This window comes from Leptonychotes weddellii, chromosome 6, assembly GCF_054177405.1.
Source record: "Leptonychotes weddellii isolate Sample4059 chromosome 6, ASM5417740v2, whole genome shotgun sequence".
In the NCBI taxonomy this organism is placed as follows: domain Eukaryota; kingdom Metazoa; phylum Chordata; class Mammalia; order Carnivora; family Phocidae; genus Leptonychotes; species Leptonychotes weddellii.
In genome coordinates, this window is record NC_138374.1 from 27,183,232 (window position 1) to 27,203,951 (window position 20,720).

Consider the following 20,720-nt stretch of genomic DNA (forward strand, 5'->3'; position numbering starts at 1 on the left):
AAAAGACCAACTATAAATTTTTCTTCCAGCAGCAATAAAAAACAGCAATAAAGCAGGATGAAGAAGAGTGGAGAACAAGAAATGTGATGAGACAACTCACATAACTGCTTGACAACGTCCACCATGGTTGGTCAATAGAAATTAACAAAGGGAAAAAATTTAACAAATGGTTAAATAAACCTTCATCTACTATCAGAAAAATACAAGAAAATGTCCCAGTCAACTTCATATTGAGTTCTTTCAATCTTCAAAATAATACTATGAAGTATTAGCGTATCCACAGTAAAGAGACTAAGGTGCACTACATAGCAAAGAAACACCCTTATACACTCAGAAGCACTCATTGTTAAGATTTCACCACACACATTTCAAAGGAAATAGATAATAAGAGAGAAACTATTTCCAGATCCCTAAATTCTAACCTGATCCAGAATACTTTCTCAGTGAAGAAGCTGGGCTCTCATGGTACAGGCTGTTTTCTTTTCAGCCCAGGTATATACCATGGCCCTGATCACCAAGTGTTCCCAGGAATTCTCTCATTCCTTTTCTCTTCTGATGACTTCATTATTATCTAACCCACAATTCATGATGGATTTTCTTTCTTTCCAGTTGTGAGTGAATAGGACTTTAACATTTAGACATGCCAGGATTTTTCAAAAATGCCTACTTTTCAAAAACAGAAGTACTAAAGTGTATTTCATTGGAGGGGATCCCACAGACATCATGTGTCTTGATCTCAGTTAACAACGCATCTGACAATATACATCATGATGAACTTCTGCATGTAAGATGGAAAATGTGGGCTACTTAATGGAACTAGTAGCACCCACAGCAAAAAATAATAGGTAAAAGGGAATTTAGGATTATTTAAAGGTGATCTGTGTCCCCAGAGCCCTTTGAAATTCAACATTTTAAACAATAATTTGAATATAAGCAATAAACAGAGTGCTTATCAAATCTGCAACTGACATAAAATCAATATGATTAATAAATACCAAAAATGATAAAATTACAATTTAATATCATTTCTACAATCCAGAATGCTATGCTGAAAGCACTATGAGTAAATACAAAGATCTTTGATTTAAAAAAAAATTAAACAACCCAACACTTGACTTGTGTATAATTTGCACAAAAAATGATTAAAAGCTTTTACTTCATCTACAAAGTCAATAAACCCAAAGGTAGATATGTGGATGTTTAGAAAGGCAACACAGTCTTAGAGAGCTCAGAACATATACCGCATAAAATATGGTTAAAGAAACTAAATAAAGGTATACTTCTTGCCCAAAAAGGTCTAAATGGAAACATCCAAACTACCTTTATACCTGAGGGTTGGCTGCTCTACAGAAGCAATAAATGTTCTCTTCTCTGTTTCTATGCTTCTGTGTTTCTCAGAAGTCAGTACCAGAACCAACTGGTAGAAATTAAAGGAAAACAGAGTTTAGCTCAATATACAGAACTCTAAGAGCTCTCCAACACTATTATCAGGTAATGAGCTCTGTCTCTATAGTGTGGATGACTGACTGATACATTAGAGAAAGAATTTCTATCTGTATATGGGTCTGGATTTATTTTAAGCATTCTTTGAACCTGAAATTCTATGATTCTATTTCTGTTTTATAATAGGCATATAATCAAAGGCTTCAAATTTAAAATTATTTGTGCTATACCTAATGACTTTTAAAACTCAACCTTTCTTTTTTCTTAGTTAATGCCCACATGTCATGATATGATTTCCTAAAGCTGAAAACAGCATAATAAATTTATACCATCCACTTCCTACCAATACACCGAACTCCGTTATGCCATGACCAGCAAAGTGCTGGTAAATGTTTAGCAACCAGCTTTCCACATGTAATTCAGAGTACTGGTTGATATTTTCATTGACATCAATGATGTCAACAATGTGAATAACATCGTTGCTGAAGTGGATAATCATTTTTGAATTGCAAAATATATTCTCAAATTTTTGAGCTATGTACAATGTAATAGCTAAAGACATAACACTTTTAAGTTTGCATTATTAGCATTTTCTCCATCACCTTACATCTAGACAAGCAATAAACAATAAATCAAGCCCTGATTTATGGATTTGCCTAACTCTATGATGTAAATATTCCCACCATAGCTAATTTCAAGTTATCACTGTAACATCACTGAAAACAGAGCTGGGAAAAAGACACACAGTAGCACACCATAATACATTATTTCAACCTAAAGGTACAATATTCATAAATAATTTCAAGAACATAAATCATAGTAAAATATAGTGAAATAATTAGGAAGTGATGAATTTTAAATTCTATTACTTTTATAAATGCCATTTATTTAATAAGCTATGTAATTTAATTTTTAATGATGGCTGTGTTTAACAATCAGTTTGCATAATTCCTAAAATTTTAATAATCAGCTCTCAGGCCAGTAGGAGATGCTCCAATACACCACCAGCTAGAACAGTTCTTTCATAATAACTTAAAGACCTACAAAAAAAGAGGAGCATCCCCATCTTGTGGACTTTCAAGATAATGCCAATTCAGTTTAAAGCCTTGTTGTGTTTTTGTGAACTTCTTTTGCAACTGTAGGCACGAAAGGCCTTTAACACGGGGAGAAGGCCTGCCTGTCATAAACAATTTTTAAAATGTACCTTAAAAATTTCCCACCCAGGTATTTACTAATAGCACTTGATGTTTTATTTTTCTCTTTACATAGTTTTAACTTTTTTACAATATTCCACATGCTTTTATTGGTCCACTTTGCTTCTTAACTGGAGAGAGGATCAGTTATTTGGGGTGTATTTTGCAGCCAACTTATCCTGGAATAGCCATCAGCATGCAATTCCATTCAAAATTATATTATCTAAAAGAGACAAAAATTTATTTTCTTTTATGATGGTGGGCAGTTAATTGCTAACATACACCTTTAAAATATTTTAGATCAAACCATCTTTTTCTATACTATACTTCTGAACTCTAGGATTATATGTGAGAACCTGTCCAATTGCTTCTACGGTTTCAAATAAGAGAAAATAATCAGTAACTTCCCCTAAGTACCTCTCCGCTCCATCTTCATGAGTAAGTGAACAGGCACAAAGCAAATAAGGCTTCTACGTTTTTATAACAGAATTTTAATGCTGTTTGTCCATGTTTGGCTTATAAAACAAATGGATCCCTCTTCAATCAACAACAGAGAATACTGGCACTTAAGGCATTCATTGGATAATTCAACCATGAACTTGATTTGATTCAATACTTACCAATGGCTCACTTGAGACATCTGATATTTGAGAGAAACTGCCTAATGGGCATGTTAACTATTCCTTCTTTGAGAACAAATTAAGCACTATCACTTTGTTAACTCATTAAGATACATCGTAACAACAGCATATATCTTGCCTTTTTACTTGGAAATAATTTCAAATTCACAGATAAGTTACAAAAGTAAAAATACTACAAAGAGCACCTGTACATCTTTTACCCGTATTTATCTACTGGTAATTTTATCCCATTTGCTTATCATTTGCAATTGTACATGTTCCCACTCTCTATACACACACACACACAAATTTTTTTTCTAAACCTTTTGAGGGCAAAGTACAGACATTATGGCCCTTTTCCCTACATACTTCAGAGTATATTTTCTATAAATAGGCATATTATACAGTTAACAATGTTGGCAAATTTAACATTGATACTTTTATCAAATCAAACATAGGTATTCCAATTTTGTCGGCTGACCCAGTAATGTCCTTTACAGCATATTTCCCTCTCCAATACTGGATCCAGTTTAGAATCAGGTAATGCATTTAGTTACATCTCTTTAGCCTCCTACCTTCTAGAATGTTTCCACAGCCTTTCACTGTATTTTATGACATTGATATTTTGGAAGACTGCTTCCCCTTCCACCCTTTTTTTAATAGAACATCCCTCATTTAAGGTTTGTCTGACATTTCTCATGATTAGATTGAGGTTATACAGTCTCAGCCATATTAGGTTATATATTCTCAGAATAGTACATAGAGGGTCATATGTCCTTCTCAGGGCATCACATCTGGAGGCATGTGATTCCCATCTGTTCTTCGATGGTGACCATTATTTTGATTACCTGGTCAAGGTATTGTCCAATTTCTCCACTGAATAATTACTGTGTATTTTCTCCCTTGCAACTAAAAGCAGCCTGTGGGGTAACACTCCAAGAGCATGCAAATATCTTATTCCTCATCAAAATTTCCCCCTAGATTTAGCATCCACTAATGATTCTAATCCGATCCAATCTTTATTATGATGGTTGCAAAATGATCTTCCAACTCTGAAAGTCCCTCCACATTTACTAGTCAATCCTTGGCATTTTTTTCTGAAAGCAGAAGTAAACCATGTATCTTCACTCACCACAAATTTCCTAAGTTAAAATTCAATGTTAAAATCTGTTTTCACAGTTGGTGGATACAGGAAATGTTTACCTGAAAAACATTTTCTAACTTTTGCAAACCAAAGTTGTAAGTAACTCTATCATCTTACCCCATCTCGCATGTATGAAAAAGAAGGGGAAAAGGCATGTCTCTCAGACAAAGTTAACATAAACCCTTTATCAGGGATAGCAAACATGTCCCTTTCTGCTCTTTTCCAGAAGACACAGAATTAACTTCGGTGTACAAACACAATGATTAATCTATCCCAGATGTCTGGTAATATTTATTTCTCTGTCCCTTTTTAAAGTCATCTCAAATTCCTTTGGGAAGGAAGCAAGGTACAATCAATTCATGTATGTTAATAAACAGAAAAAGGATCTTCTCTGTAACACCTCCATATCATTAATTTCTGCTCTCATCTTTATTATTTTCTTCCTTCAATTTTCTTTGGGGTAACTCTATTCTTCTTTGATTAACTCCCTGAGTTAGTGACTTAGTTAGCTTTATTCTAAAGTTTTTGTTGTTGCTGTTATTACTTCTGTATTATAAAAAATTTCAAACATATTAAAAGGAGAAAACATTTATACAATGACTCTCAAATACCCATCACTCAGCTTCAAATTATGGTCAGTGTTTCCTCACTTTATCTGTGCACACATTCCCAAATATCATTTCATTTCATCCTTAAGTACCTCAGTATCTATCTTTAAAAGATTAAGACTTCTTTTTTTTTTTAAAACAAAATCATAATACCAATATACACCTTAAAATGGGGAGAGAATAATTCCTTATATCATCACATTTCCAGTGCCCAAATTTTGCCAACTGTCTCCCCTTTTTCAGCACTTGGTTTGTTAAAATCAGGATCCAAAAAGATCTACAGACTGTCTTTTAATTTATAAGTGCCTGTCAATCTGTTTTTGTTTTCCTATCTTGCCATTCATTTATTAAAGAAACTGGGTTATCTGTCCTATAGAATTTCCCATATTCTGGAGTTTGCTGATTGCATTCTTGCAGTATTGTTCAATAAATTCTTATATATAGTCTCTGTATTTCCTATAAAGTAGTGGTTGATCTAGAGGCTTGATAGGATTTCGGTTTATTTTTTTTTATAGCAAGAATATGTCTTAAATGGTGCTATGAACTTCCTATTGCATCACATCGGAAAGCTATAATATCTGATTGTCTCCTTTTTGTAATGTTAACATTGATCAGTGGGTTCACGTACCATCAGCCTGAACCATTCACCATAAAGCTTTGTATGAGACTGTCACCCAATGGTTTTAGCAACCTCTGATGAATACTGCCAAGACATACTATTTCATCAGGGTTTACAAAATGATGACATTCTAGTTGTTGTTCTTTTTGCATTCATTAGCTGAAATTCTTTTATAATGAACTTTCATCAACTATTTTGTGACTCTGAGGTACAGTTTATATGGGTGACACAGAATACTTGATTATTTATTTACCAGCTTCTGAATGAACTAGTTCTATGGCATCTTCCAAAGGTGACCAACATTTTGTTGATTTTTTTTTTTTAAGATTTATTTATTTATTTGACACATAGAGAGAGAGAGAGAGAGGGAACACAAGCAGGGGGAGTGGGAGAGGGAGAAGCAGGCTTCCCACTGAGTAGGGAGCCCAGACGTGGGGCTCGATCCCAGGACCCTGGGATCATGACCTGAGCCGAAGGCAGTCGCTTAACCAACTGAGCCACCCAGGCACCCCTGCTGATTTTAACTTAATATGTTTCAATCTACTGCAATAATTATTCTTCTTGAAGCTTAAACTATCTTTGACCAATGGCAGCCCCATCAGGGCCTTTTTTTACATAACCCCAAGTTGTCTTTGACAGTTTCTTCTTTTCCTTTTTTTCTGACAAGATGTCCTACTATGGCCTACCCAGAGCTGGAATTAGCCACATTTTTCTAGAAGCCCTGATTTATTTTAATGAAAAATAGTATTTTAAAACCACAATCTGGGCACTAACATGAGTTTACTGCTATATGAGTTTACTGCTACTGCTACTGGTCATTGTGTCTAAGCCCTTTTAGATCTCACAAGCTTTTTGATTCCTGGAAAGAAATGATAATGAAAATACCTATTTCTACGCTTCTTCCGTCTCCTAAGTTACTTAAAAGTATCTGCCAATATATATATTTTATTTTTAAATTGATTTCCAACTTAATTACATTGTGGTCAAAATGAGATCAATTCTTCAAAATTTGCTGATTTTGTTTTATGGTCTAGTAAATGGTCAATTTTGGTAAATCTCTCATCTGTGTCTAAAAATAATGTATACTGACTAAATTTTGGGGTGCTGTATGTGTGTGTAATCATTAATCAAGTGTATTGAAGTATTATTCAAGTGATATCCTTACTATCTGTCTGCTTAATTAATCATGGGTATTACGTGCGTCTTCATTAAATCATGTTTATTAAAGCACTGTTCAAATCATATCCTTATTATCTGTTGGCTTAATTAATCACTGAGATGTATATGTAAAATACCTGTTTGTGGATTTACTGGTTTCTCTGTTTTTGTATATTAATTTTTTATATTTTTATGTAATTTTTTGATGTTATAGATACTTATATTTAGAATTATTTTACTTTCCTGGTAAATTGTTACTTTTACCATTATACAGCAATCCCTTCTATTGTTGAACGGGGGGGGGTATTAAAGTGTTTTTTGTTTAAAAGGAATATAACTATGCAACTTTCATTGGTATCATTAGGTATCTTGTCTTTTTACTTTCAACCTGTGTTACCATATTTTAGGTTTGTCCTTTGCAAAAAGTATACAGCTAAACAGGGCATTCTTTACCCATTCTGTCAATGTTAGTCTTTTAACGAAAATTTAGTCCATTTACATTTATTGCAATTATGGATACATCTGGGAGTATTTCTACCTTTTTATTTTGTGCTTCCTTTCCATTTACCTACTTTTTATAATTTTCTTATTTTCCTGCTTTAAGGTTTTTTTTCTACTGCTCAATAGGCTCTATAATCTTATTTCTAGTCTGTTAGTGTTTTAACATGAGTGCTTATCTAAATATCTAAAGTTAACTATTATTTGTATGTCTCCTACACAACTGTACAATGCTTTTATTTCACAATGCCTTCCATATGTACTCTTAGTTTTTGTCTGAAAATATCTTTACACTGCTCCCATCCTTTAATGGATTTTGACTTTCATTGTTACTGTTAAGAAATGTGTTGTCAGTCTGTCATTGGTTTGTAGGTAATCTCTGTTTACTCTTAAGATATTCTTAAACTATTCTCTTAGGTAGAATCCACCATCCCCATCACTAGTTTTCTCTCCAAATTTGCCTGTTCTGCATCTTATCCTATCCAATGAGTTTTTAAATTTTAATGACTAAGGTTTTGTCACAGAAGTCATATTTACCTCCTAGCTTCCCCCTGATCTCCCTGGTATTATGTTTTTTTAATAGCTGTGTTGATGTTGTTCTGATATTTGTTTTCTTCTTTTATCTTTAATCATTTTTAAACATTTCCATTTTATTTTTAATGTTTATTATAATTGTGGCATTTGCTTATTTTATTAATTTTTATTATAATATCAAATATTTATTATTTAACAGTTCTACTTTTGAAATTCTTGAGGATTTAATTCTGCTGTGTTTTGTATCACTGACTTGCTTAAGGCATGATCTTTCATCTTCTTCTTCTGGTAATTTTGGGTAGTGAGCTCAACATCAGTGGGGCTTTATCTATGGGAATTTCATACAGCGAGACTACAAGTGTTCCTTCTAAAGAGTGGTTCTACATTAATGTCAATTTTTAAGTCTGAGGTTTTCTGGACCATTCAGTAAGTATAACTATGAAACACAAACCACATGAGGGTAAAACAGTAGCTACAAAATCTCAGGAAACTTTTCCCCTTAACTCAGAACCCAGGTGAAAACAGACAAGCTTCTTATTTTCTTTCTGTAACCCTAATTTTTTTTCTAGTCTACCCTCTGAGTAGGGTACAACCCTTTGAGAATTAAGGCTTTAGGGGGTGAACTCAGTTTCTATCTCATCTCTCCCAAGCCCAATGGCTCCACTCCTATTTCCCACATGGTTATTACAATCTAAGCTTCTTAGTTATCAAGAACAGCAACAATAGCAAAATAAAAAAAAAAAACTGTAAACAACACGGGAGTAATTCCTTAAAATTATGGCCCATCCATAAATGGATCTATATCCAAAACATAATACTAAGTTAAAAAAGAACATTATAATCCATTTTTTTTTGCACAAGTGTGTGTATGTGTGCACATGCGCGCACACGCATACGTAGTGAGCAGTCAATACAGGCTGTGTTTCCTGGGTTAGAATCCCAGCCCCACACTTGATTAGCCCTTACCTTAGACAAATTACTTAACTTTACTGGGGCAAAAGTTACCACTCTAAGCCTCAGTTTACTCAGAGGATAATAAAAGACTCATTTCATAGGCACACTGAACAGATTAAATAAAATGATCCATGTATACAAATTTGCCAGTCATGGCAAAGTCTCAATAAAAGTTAGCTATTATTTAAATAAGTAGTTGAGTTCCTTAAGTTACAAGTTTGCAGAGAGATCAAAAGCCCTTATAATATAGTAATATTCAAAACATGCATTGATCACCTATAAAATCCATTTCTACTTAACACTAACATCTATTGCAACTATGTATCCTGGTTTTGCTTACCACTCACTACAAGTCTAATGTTGTAAACATCCAATAATTCAAAGTAAACACAATGCAACTCAGTTGTAAAGTGAAAATACAAATCTTGAAAAAATGTAGGATTTCATGAAGTCTATGAAAATAATATTGAAGGAAGTATTCATCTCACAGCAAAACCCTGGGGGAATGAAAATCTGGCTGAATCAAACCAGTAACAACTGAAGAAGGGAAAATGCAACAAGGATGATGACAGAATAGGAAACAAGAAAGAAAATGTCAAGGGATTAACAAAAATCCCTTGAGAAACTGCTAAAGCTCTCAATAGTTTTCCTAAAACTGATGCACTAGGTCTAGTCTGTATGATAAATACTAAGAAAATCAAACAAAGTGAAGGATACTGTATCAGACTATCACACAATTTTAGTGGAAAAATTATACCAAGAAAATTTATCATTCTTTGTTTTTTTTTTATTCTTATGTTAATTCCCATACATTACATCATTAGTTCTAGATAAAGTGTTCCATGATTGAAAATTTATCATTCTTTGTTAATGGAGAATTAGTATAGCCATAATTAAAACCTAAATTTTATTAAATATGTGGTAAAATAAATGCTTTTATTTCAGAAAACGGTCTCTAACAGATCTTTTTTTCACTACTAAGAAACACTTTAAGAGGTATTTTCAAAGTAGCAATTTTCTCACTTAGAATTTCTCATAAATGTATATTTCTAAGAGGAGAAATGCTATCATCCAAACTGTTAACAGTGGTTACCCCTTGGAGAGAAGAAAATGAGAGATGAAAAAGAATTAAGGATTAATTATCTTTTTATACATATACCTTAGTAGTGTTTGAATTTGTTACAATAATTGTGGGGCTTTTTGTAATTAAAAACAAAATCCCTAAAATTTAAAGATATGCTATTGTTTTTTATAAGAGGCCATTACCATGATTTGCTGTAGGAGAAAGCAAAGACAATGAAAATTGATAAACAGATCTTTACTGGACAAAAGTACTCCAAGCAGGAAAATGATGAATGGAGAAAAGAGCAACCTCTTTAATATACTTGACAGTATAATAAAACAAGTAGCATATAAATTACTTGATGTTGGAAAGATACCCTCAAATGTTGCAGAATGCTGAGCAACTTCTACTCTTTGGTCTAAGAATGACCTAGAACAACACTGTCCAATATATAACCACCTAGCCACATGTACCTATTGAGCATTTGAAAAGTGGCCAATCAAATTGAGATGTGCTATGCATGTAAAATACCCCCTGGATTTCAAAGGCCTGGTACACCAATAAATAAATAAATAAATAAAATAAAAGGAAAATGTCTCACTAATATTTTCAAATTTATATACGTTGAAGTGATACTATTTTGAATATAATGGGTTAAATAAAACACACTAAAATTGACTTCATCTGTTTATTTCTGTATATTCAAATGTGACTACTAGATTACAGATGTGGCTCATGTTTGTGGGCTATGTTATATGTCTAATTCGATAGCACTGGTCTAAGATCTTGCCATATCCTTAATACCACAGTAACAGTCTGCTTTTCCTCTTGTGTCTTGCCTGTTTCAGAATTTTCCACTTTCAACAAGGGAATACACCAAACCAAGAAATCAATTAAAACATAAATGTGTAGATAAGCTTATCTCTGCACAGACGAAACACTTTAATGTTCCATAAGTTCACAATGATAAAAAATAATAATAAGCAAAGTCTACTTATATTTTACAAATCAGAAAGTAAGGGGCGCCTGGGTGGCTCAGTCATTAAGCATCTGCCTTCAGCTCAGGTCATGATCCCAGGGTCCTGGGATTGAGCCCCACATCGGGCTCCCTGCTCCACGGGAGGCCTGCTTCTCCCTCTCCCACTGCCCCTGCTTGTGTTCCCTCTCTTGCTGTGTCTCTCTCTATCAAATAAATAAATAAATAAAATCTTTAAAAAAAAAAAAGATTGATTAACTATATGGTAAAAGTTATCCTCAACTCAAACTTAGGTGCATTTTTTCATGAATGTTTAAAACTGTCGAGGGCCCTAGATTTAGAATCATTTCTTTACATATTAATAAAGCTTCCTTTGTGCTGTTATTATATCAAGAGCATTCTTATTCTCACTGGTCTACTTACAAACTGGCAAAACTAAGAAATGCCAAAATCTTCCAGTTCAACATCATATATGTCCATTTGTAAGGAATAAAAATATCTTAAAGGTAAATTTAATAATGTTTATAATTAAATGTAACATACAAAATATATTAAGTGACACAAGTAAACGAACAGATTTCTAAGCACTAAAATAATGGTCTACTTTTAAATGCTAGCCATCCCCTCAGAAAGATTCCCCATTCCTCCCCAATCTCATAGCTGGGTGAATGGAATCACAGTCAACTCAGTTGTTCACACAAGCAACCTGGAAGTCATTATCCCTGACATTCCAATCAATTACCAAGCCCTGTTCATTCTACTTCTACACTGCTTCCAGCAGTTTTCTAGAATACAAATTAGGTTTGGCTGTTTCCTTGTACAAAATTCTTCAGTGGTTCCTTACTACATACCAACTTTAAAGTATCTTGCATATAGCATACCTGGCCCTATGTGATCTAACTCCACTGCCACCCCTAAAACTACCTATCTGCCTAGTTTCATCTCCAGTCACTCCTCATTTCAAACATTATATTCCATCAATTCCAACTCCTGGTACGACTAGAAACATGCCCAGCTGCCTTCTTGCACCTCTGTGGTTTAAGACTTACTACCTTCTCTGTTGGATGCTTGCCTAATGGTCTCCTACCTGTCCTTCAACTCTCACCTTAAAGGTTACCTCCTCTGTAACTTCATCACTGACTCTCCCTGATATGCTTTGGTACTCAATAAGTTCCCACTATATACCTTTACATATATCTTCATCAAAGCAATTATCATATTGCTTTACAGTCAGGTGTTTGCATATCTGTCTCTCTTCTGAACATCAAGTTCCTTCAGTGTAGGGTTAATGTTTTTTTATCTTTGAATCTACAATGCCACAGCACTACATTTGACACTAAATGATTACCTGTCCAATCATGGCAAGTGAGATTTCTTGATAGATGACGTTTCCCTAACCTCCAGCTGAGATTTGGGGCCCCATACATTTATTCATTCCACAAACATTTACTGAAAACCTATTATGTGCCACGTCCCGTCTTAGGCACTGGGAACACAACAATAAACAAAACAAAGTCTCTGGACTCATGGAGCTTATACTGTAATAGTGGAGACAAAAAATAAACATTTAGACATATAATGTCTGATAGGATAAATGCAACAGAGTAAAATGACAGGGACACAGATACAGAGTGATGGGGTATGTGGTTATTTTAGAAGGCAAAACCATATAGTAAAGCAGGGAAGATCACTCTGAGTTAATACCTGAGCTGATACTTGAACTGAGTCAGTGAGTCACATGAATTATCTAGGGAAAAGAGAATTCTAGGAAAAAAGAAGAGCAAGTGCAAAAGCACTGAGGCAAGACAAGCTTGAAACATTCAAGGTGTAACAGAAAACAGGTATAGTAACAACAGAGTAAGAAGCGGCATTATAAGATAGCTAAGGGCCAAAACAAGCAGGGGCCCACAGGCCAAGGCAAGAGCTTTGGAATTTATTTTGAACATGTTAAAAAATCCCTAGAAGGTTTCAGCAAGAGAATGACATGATCTGACTCACTTTTGCTATAGATAATTCTGACAGAAATGTGAGGAATTGACTATAAAGGGTAAGAGCAGAAGGAAAATCTGTAAAAAAAAAAAAAAAAAGTCTAAAAACTAATAGGCATGCAGCATGTCTCCTTCAACAGAGGAGGTCACAAGAAGTAGCCAGAGTAATGCCATATACCGAAGGCAAAGCTAACAAAAACTTAGTGGAATGACTGTATGGGATGTGAAGGGAAAAGAGGAGTCACTTTGAGAGTTTGGTCTGATCGACCTTGGTGAAGACAGTTACATTTACGAAGCTACGGAAGACTGGGGGAAGGAAATAGGAAAAGAAAAATCAAGAGTTGTGATTTGGACATTCTAAATTTGAATACTTGTTGGACATCCTATAGAGTTGCTAAGGATGCAACTGGGAATGTAAGTCTGAAGCTCAGGGGAGGTGCAAGAATTGGGAGATAAAATCTGGGGAGTCATCAGCATAAGGATTCTAGCCAAGGAACAAGAGAAGACTACCACCTAGGGAGAAAGGAGGCCAGGGGAATTGAGTCATGGGGAAAAACTATGACCTCTAGACGTCAGGAGAGGAGATGCAGCCAGCAAAGGAGAATGAAGAAGAAAACAGGAGAAACAGAAGCATGTAGTATCCCAGAAGCCAAGTGAAATGCAAAGGTAGTGTTAAGTAGAATATAATATTCTGAAGTGCTCAATTACTCACCTCAGGACAGTTAAAGTACCATGAGCCTCAGTATTTATACATAAATCAAGCTCACATATTCAACATCTTTCTTAAAAGTTATTTGTACCTGAGCAAAGTTCAGGATTCATTAAAGCCTGTACAAAATCAGTTCTTCAGTCACTTGCATTCAGTCACAAATACATAAATTCTGCTTTTTCAGCAATGGACATATATAACTTTGGAGTACTGGGTGATGATCTTGAGAATGTAGCAGTTAATATTCATTTACAACTTCTATAGAGTACTCAGTGTTCTGATAATAAAGCTAGATTACAAAGTTCTTTTACTTGGTCACTATGGCCTACTACCTGAGGAATGAAGTCTCCAAGTAAAAAAAAAAAAAGGGGGGGGGATTTCTTCAGACAGGTTACTTTTTTTTTTAAAGATACTAGATGGCTCAAAGAAAGGTCTGTGATAGAGGGAAAAACCTCATTTAAAAAAAAAATTTAATAAAGTATAAAACTAACTAAAAAAGTAAAGCTTTTTCGGTATTGTCCTTAATGCAAAAGCATTATACAATAAACCCAAAAATAAAAAAGCTGTATTCTCACCTTACAAAGATAATCACTATTAACATACTGCTATATATTCTTCTAGGCCTTTCTGTATTTTTTAAAAAGCTTTGTGAGACTTCTCTGCTATGAGCATAGATTCCTGTTAGACTTTCTAAGCCAGTTTTATTTTCGAATTTTTTCTTGCACTCCAGTTAAAGACATTTCATATCATGACACAATACAGATTCACACACATAGATGAGACTGAAACAAATTCAATAAAATACCCTATTTCCACTGTTCTTATTTTTTAATCTTATTTTATTTCTTAAAAATGTAGATTCTTATAATTTAAAATCAGTTTATTCACTAAGTTGTTTTACCTGATTGACTTTGAAAAATACTAAAGAGCATATTCATATCAGAAATTTTCACAGCAGGCAAAGAAAACATTCTCTATTTCAAATGATTTGGATTTTTGTTGTAGAGCAAGATAAAAGGGAAATTAAAACATGAGTTAAGACATCAGAAGACTGTACCACCTGACCAGGAGTCTTTAGCAAAATAATAAAATTAGGAATATATCTATACCCTATCTTTCCACACTTTTAAGGTCCTCTCCTCATGGTTGAACACACTTCTGCAAATAAAGAAAACAAGAAATGTCCTTCCTCTGCAAAAGAGCTTCACTTTAAAATATACTTGACCTAAACACAACACAGAAGCACTTGTGTGTGATATAACAACATAAAAAATTATACTTGGACAGCAGAGAAATGACTTCATATTTAAAAACTATAAAATCTGCTAATGAACCACAACTGATTCTGCTGCAGTTTTCTTAATGCATCCTTCCGTAAAAGCACTTGCACTAGTTAATACAATGACATATTTTATACTCTGAAAACACAAAATAATTCCTATATCCACTTGAAGGTTTATTCTTACTTCTATTCAAACCAGGTTTACAAAATATATTTTATATTTCAAATTAACATAATAAAGACAATAATTTGTGACAGTATCTATAGTTGAAGAGATGACTCTAAGGCCTCCTTTTAACATACTCTGGACTGAAAAAAAATAAGTTTTAGACACTCATTTAGAGGACCTTACATAGACTTTACTCAAAGGTATGGAGGAAACAGATTCATTAATGGGAAGCATTATCCAAACTGCTAAACTGGCCATGTATAAAGTAATACATCAGGGCCTTATTCACTGTGAAAGTCTGCTCTCAGCCCACATACAACACAACTATATTATGACCTCCACATTACTATTTTTTAGTAGAGTACCTGCTTTTTATTGTTTCTGTCTCTTCACCACCTGTCATTTCTTGCCACTCTTAACCATTTCATTTCTCTCAATTTGAGTGCTGTAAATTCCATTGTTCAAAGTATATATAAAATAAGAATAAAAGGCTTCTAAGTAAGGATCAGAGATGCCTCTTATTTGAGCAAAGTGTATGAACTTTAATATATGAACTTCATGGGGTGCCTGGGTGGCTCAGTCGTTAAGCATCTGCCTTTGGCTCAGGTCATGATCCCGGGGCCCTGGGATCGAGCCCCACATCCGGCTCCCTGCTCGGCAGGAAGCCTGCTTCTCCCTCTCCCACTCCACCTGCTTGTGTTCCTGCTCTTGCTCTCTCTGTCAAATAAAATATTTAAAATATATATATATTTTACATATATATATACATATATAAGTGTGTGTGTATATATATATATATACACATATATATATATCTTGCTCTACAACAATATATATATACACACACACACTTTATGATACCTATTTTGGCCCCCTATCAGATATTATTTGCTTATTAGATGATACTCAAATAGTATCATCCTTATTCAAATCTCCCAAAAACCCTACAAAGTGGTATTATTACCAGTCCAATTTTACAGATGAGAAAACTAAGCCACAGGGGTACTAAACAATACATCAAAGGCCAAAGAACTAGAATGTGGCTGATTCTAATCTAGATAATCTGATTCCAGTGTGTGTGCTCCTAACTCTCCTTTTGGCAATATGCTCTGCTGCCCTATGACAATATGAATATCCCAGTGTGTTCAGTACCCTCAGCTTGAATATCTCTGACAATCCTTTGGGGAAAAGAAATAGGAATAACTGCATCAATTAGCTGATGCTCAGGAGATCCGAAGCCTGAACTACCACCTTTCGCTTCTTCAAAAGTTGTTCCAAAAAACATAATTGAGCCATGGAAGTAAAGAAAAGCCAGAGGAACACCAGTGGGTCAACAAAGCTGTTCAGGAAGTTTTCAGAGGTCTAACCTTGTCTAAGATTACACCATGCCTGTTCTATAGTGAATCCAAATCCAAGACTCTCCATTACCATTTGAAGATCTACTTGCCAAGGATGATTTAGGACTGTTCCTTTTGAGATGCAGGCCTAAATGATCTCTCTGAATGCCTGCTGCAAGTTGTAGATTTCAATAAATATTCCCTGAGTAAATGTGGGGTAGGTATTTTCTGCTCCCTGCTGCCATACCAAACTACTAGCTCATCTGACTCTCAATTATATCTTAGCTCCTTGAAAGCAAAAAATGCCTTATCACTGTTACATCCTCAGTGCCCAGCACCACTCCTGGCAATGGATGGCATTCAATAAATGATTGGTAAATAAACGAGAATAAAAAGAAATGTTCCTAACACGAAGCAATACTAATCCAGATGTTTCTCCTCAATTTGAGACTCAACAGGTAAAAGTATTCTCAATGAAAGTTAAGAATTCTTTATCATTGTACTATTTTTTTAAAAAGATTTTATTTATTTATTTGACAGAGAGGGACATAGCGAGAGAGGGAACACAAGCAGGGGGAGTGGGAGAGGGAGAAGCAGGCTCCCTGTGGAGCAGGGAGCCCGATGCAGGACTCGATCCCAGGACCCTAGGATCATGACCTGAGCCGAAGGCAGACGCTTAACGACTGAGCCACCCAGGCACCCATCCCATTGTACTATTTTTTTTATTCAATTCATTACCTATTTTCCCACAAGTGGACCTTTCTTAAATGTGTATGTGACACATGGTACATATCTATTTACAGAAAGAGACCTTATGTGCAAACTAATGGTGAGGGCAAAATTAAACCAGAGCCAGGTAAAAGCCCTCTCCCCCATACCTGCTGCATTCCTAAATACCACAATGTACTACCACCATCAAAGAAATGATGCTCTATATTTTTAAAGTATTACCCATTTTTACAGTTAACATACAGTTTCCAATTATGAGATGCTGAAAAGCACTAAGACTATAAATGTTTCCGAGATTATAAAAACCTTGTAGTATGTTGAATTTAAAGAACTGTACATGGCAACATAATTTAAATTTGTGCTGCACTAAAGAAGTCGACGAATAAAGCACTATGCTAAGTGCTCATATATATTATCTCATTTAACCATCATAAACAAGTCCTTGAGGTATGTACAACTATTACCATTTTAAAGATAATGCCACTAAGAATCAAGGTCACACATCTAGCTAGTAAGCGCTGGAACCAGAACTGAAACCCAGCTTTGACTGATATTCAAGCTTGAAACTGCTTAAAACTCCACACCCTACGGTATATCCTCAACAAAACAACTCTTGAATTTTCTGAATCACACTAATTTTAACACTGAGATAACATTCCATATTTATTTTTAACCTCATCATTCTAAGACATAAAATTAAGGAAAACTGTTTACCTTCATGAGCTCTACATCTACTTTCCCAATTTAACCACTAAAATCTTGAATCATATAGGGGCCGTTTGTCACCAACTTCCCCTTTTCTGAAAATTAAGACTTCGCTCCTCCATACCATGAAAACACCACTGGCATCCACTACTGTGTTCTATATAAAACTTGCCACAGCTATTAGTGGCAGTGATCACTACCTTGGTGACACTGTGGAGTCTTGGAAGACTTGTACTCTCTGATGCTTGTTCTAAAGGTTTTTATAGTGTCTACCGCATGAAATGTTGAGTAAAAACATCTAGGAAAAACAAGGAAATTAAGTGATTAAATATAGTAAATTTCTCTGCATGGAACAGCTCTTTCAGAAGATCGATTGTATGCTATTTTTGTTCCAAAAGAGCAAGGAAGCCAGTCTGCAGATTTTATTCATTTATATGCCAACAGGCTAAACATCAACATTGAAGGAATCAAACAGTCTTCTGTTTTTCTTAGTACTCAAAAAACAGAGAAAAGAACCAACTTTATTCACCATGGCTTACGTATTATTTAGATGTTTTTTCCTTGTATACTTTTCTGACTTACTTCCACCCAAAACCTCAATGAATTTTGAATCATGGGCCAGAAATGGTGGTATAAAGTAAACCAAATATCTTTTCTTTCTGCTTTTTTCCTAGGGACAAAAGGAAATTTGGAGATTCTGCAGAAACATCCTCAAATAAGCAGGACTTCTGGACACTGCTGATGATGTAGAAAGCTGGAGAATATAATTTCCACTCGTAACACATAAAAAATAAAAGGTGGAAAATGTGCACAATCACAAATTTTATTGAACTCATCAGAGAAGCAAGTCACAGGACAAGCAACTAACCCTAAATCTAAGGAAAGAAGACAGGGTCCTCTTACTCGATATACTTCAAGTCTTCTTCTCTCTCTCCATACTCAAATCACTTGACAAGTTCCACTGACCTTCATACCTGAGTATCTTTTCAATCTGTCTAGTATTCCCCATCCCTAAAGATACTCCAGGTTAAACCCATTCATACAAATGCCTAGATTACTATAAAAACCCATCTAACTGGGCTCTCTGTGTTGTTTACTTTCTATTCATTCTTCACCTTACATCAAGAATGACCCATTTAAAACAATTAGCTGCTCAGGCTTCCCCCTCCCTAAAATCTTTCAATGACTTCCCATCATTCTTATGATAAAATCAACTTTTGAAACATGGCTTACAAGACTCTTTTTAACCTGGCTCCAATCAATTTCTCTTAGCTTTTGTCACTTCTGTCTTCATATGCCATACAGCCACATCAAACTTCTTTCAGATTCTTGAACTCTCCAGGTTACTGATTTTCGGAGGCGGGGGGGCGGGGTTCATCTTTTTCATCATCTTTCATCTCTACACAATCTCTTCCCTCTACCTAGTCTACTCCCCTGCAGCCTCCTAACCACTTCACCTAATTTCTACTTAACCTCTAGGTCTCTACATTATTCTTTGTTTAAGAGCCTTACCTAATCATTTTATATTAGGTGAGGTGTCTTTGCCATATACCTCTCCTGTTACAGCTCTTACATTTGATTACAATTACTTCTTTAATTCTCTGGTCTTCACTACTGTACTATATGTTCATTAGAGAAGGAATTATGTCTTCCTGCCCATCACTGTATCCCCCACACCTGGACATATAGCATAGAATCAAAATAATTTTTTCTTTTTTTGTATAATGAATGAATGAAAGAACAAACAAAAATAACAGTTTGGGAGTAGAAATTGAAAAGGACAGATTTAAATGAGATCCTGATCAACAAAAATCCCGTATCAAAATCACATCCTCAAATAAGTAGGACTTCTGGACACCATGGTGTAGAAAGCTGGAGAATGTCATTTCCACCCTTAACAAACAAAATTAAATGTGGAAAATGTGCACAATCACAGATTTTATTGAACTCATCAGAGGAGCAAGGTCACAGGACAAGCAACTAACCCCCAATCTAAGGAAAGAAGCCAGGGTCCTCAAAGAGAGATGAAACACTAACACTTCCTTACCGGCAGTGAACACCAGACATCATAAAAGTCACTATGAAGAACTCAGTTAAAGTGTTTTAAAAGTTGCTAAAGGCCAAATGTGCACTACCAGGAGAAGACAGAACCCTTGGCAAACACAGGAAGGAGGGGGATTCTCACCACTCACAGAATCTTTTCCACAGACCTCACTGAAGGCTCAAAAGACTAAGGATAGGCAAGAGACAGGGAAGTCTAAGTCTAGCCTTGTGCTGCAGACTTGGGAGAAAGAAAGAGCAGCCCATGTGGGAAAAGTACCAAGCCCCACCTGGATCCTTCTTGCCTACCTCCCCTACGGGGAAAAAAGCCTTAAGTAACTGGGGAAAGGTAGCAAATCCTGTTGCCCTCAGGCAGCAGGTGAAGGTCCACTGCAGCTAGGGAAAGTAAACAAAACAAAAACAATAACACCTCTACACCTAAAAGGGCAAGAGTGCTGAAAAAGCCCCACCTCTGAGACTCAGGGGGAAAGCATCTACCTAAAACTGAGACTGAACCAAACCAACAAAAAATGCAATGCCCTCTTCCTCTTCCCCCAACAACAGGCTAGTAAGACATAACAGCAATTGACTACTGCGGGAAGAACAAAAGCACAAAGACCTCTCTGAGATGCAAGTTCAGGGGAAGATCTAAAGCCGAGGGGAGAGCAGACATTAAGAGAAACTCTTCGGCAAGCCAAATCCCACCCTAAACACAAACTAACACAAGAGAAAGTTGAAGCCTATGATCAAACCCAAACTCAGCTCAAAATCCTGACCAGATTGGGCTAGCTCAAAGCCCTCTCCCCTAAACACACACACACACACACACATCTCCGCAAAAGATAAAGCATGCTCATTTTCAGGCATAAATACTATTTATACTCTATACAAAACATTCAGATTTTAACCAAAAAAAACATAAAAAAGGGCAAAAACACAAAAATCAAAAAT

The 20,720-nt window shown here is 35.2% G+C and overlaps 1 protein-coding gene across 8 annotated transcripts in view; it reads right to left on the bottom strand.

The window, feature by feature from the left end:
• The window catches only part of R3HCC1L (R3H domain and coiled-coil containing 1 like), an 85,057-nt gene that overhangs the window by 33,342 nt on the left and 30,995 nt on the right, over positions 1–20,720 (bottom strand). The window lies entirely within an intron of this gene.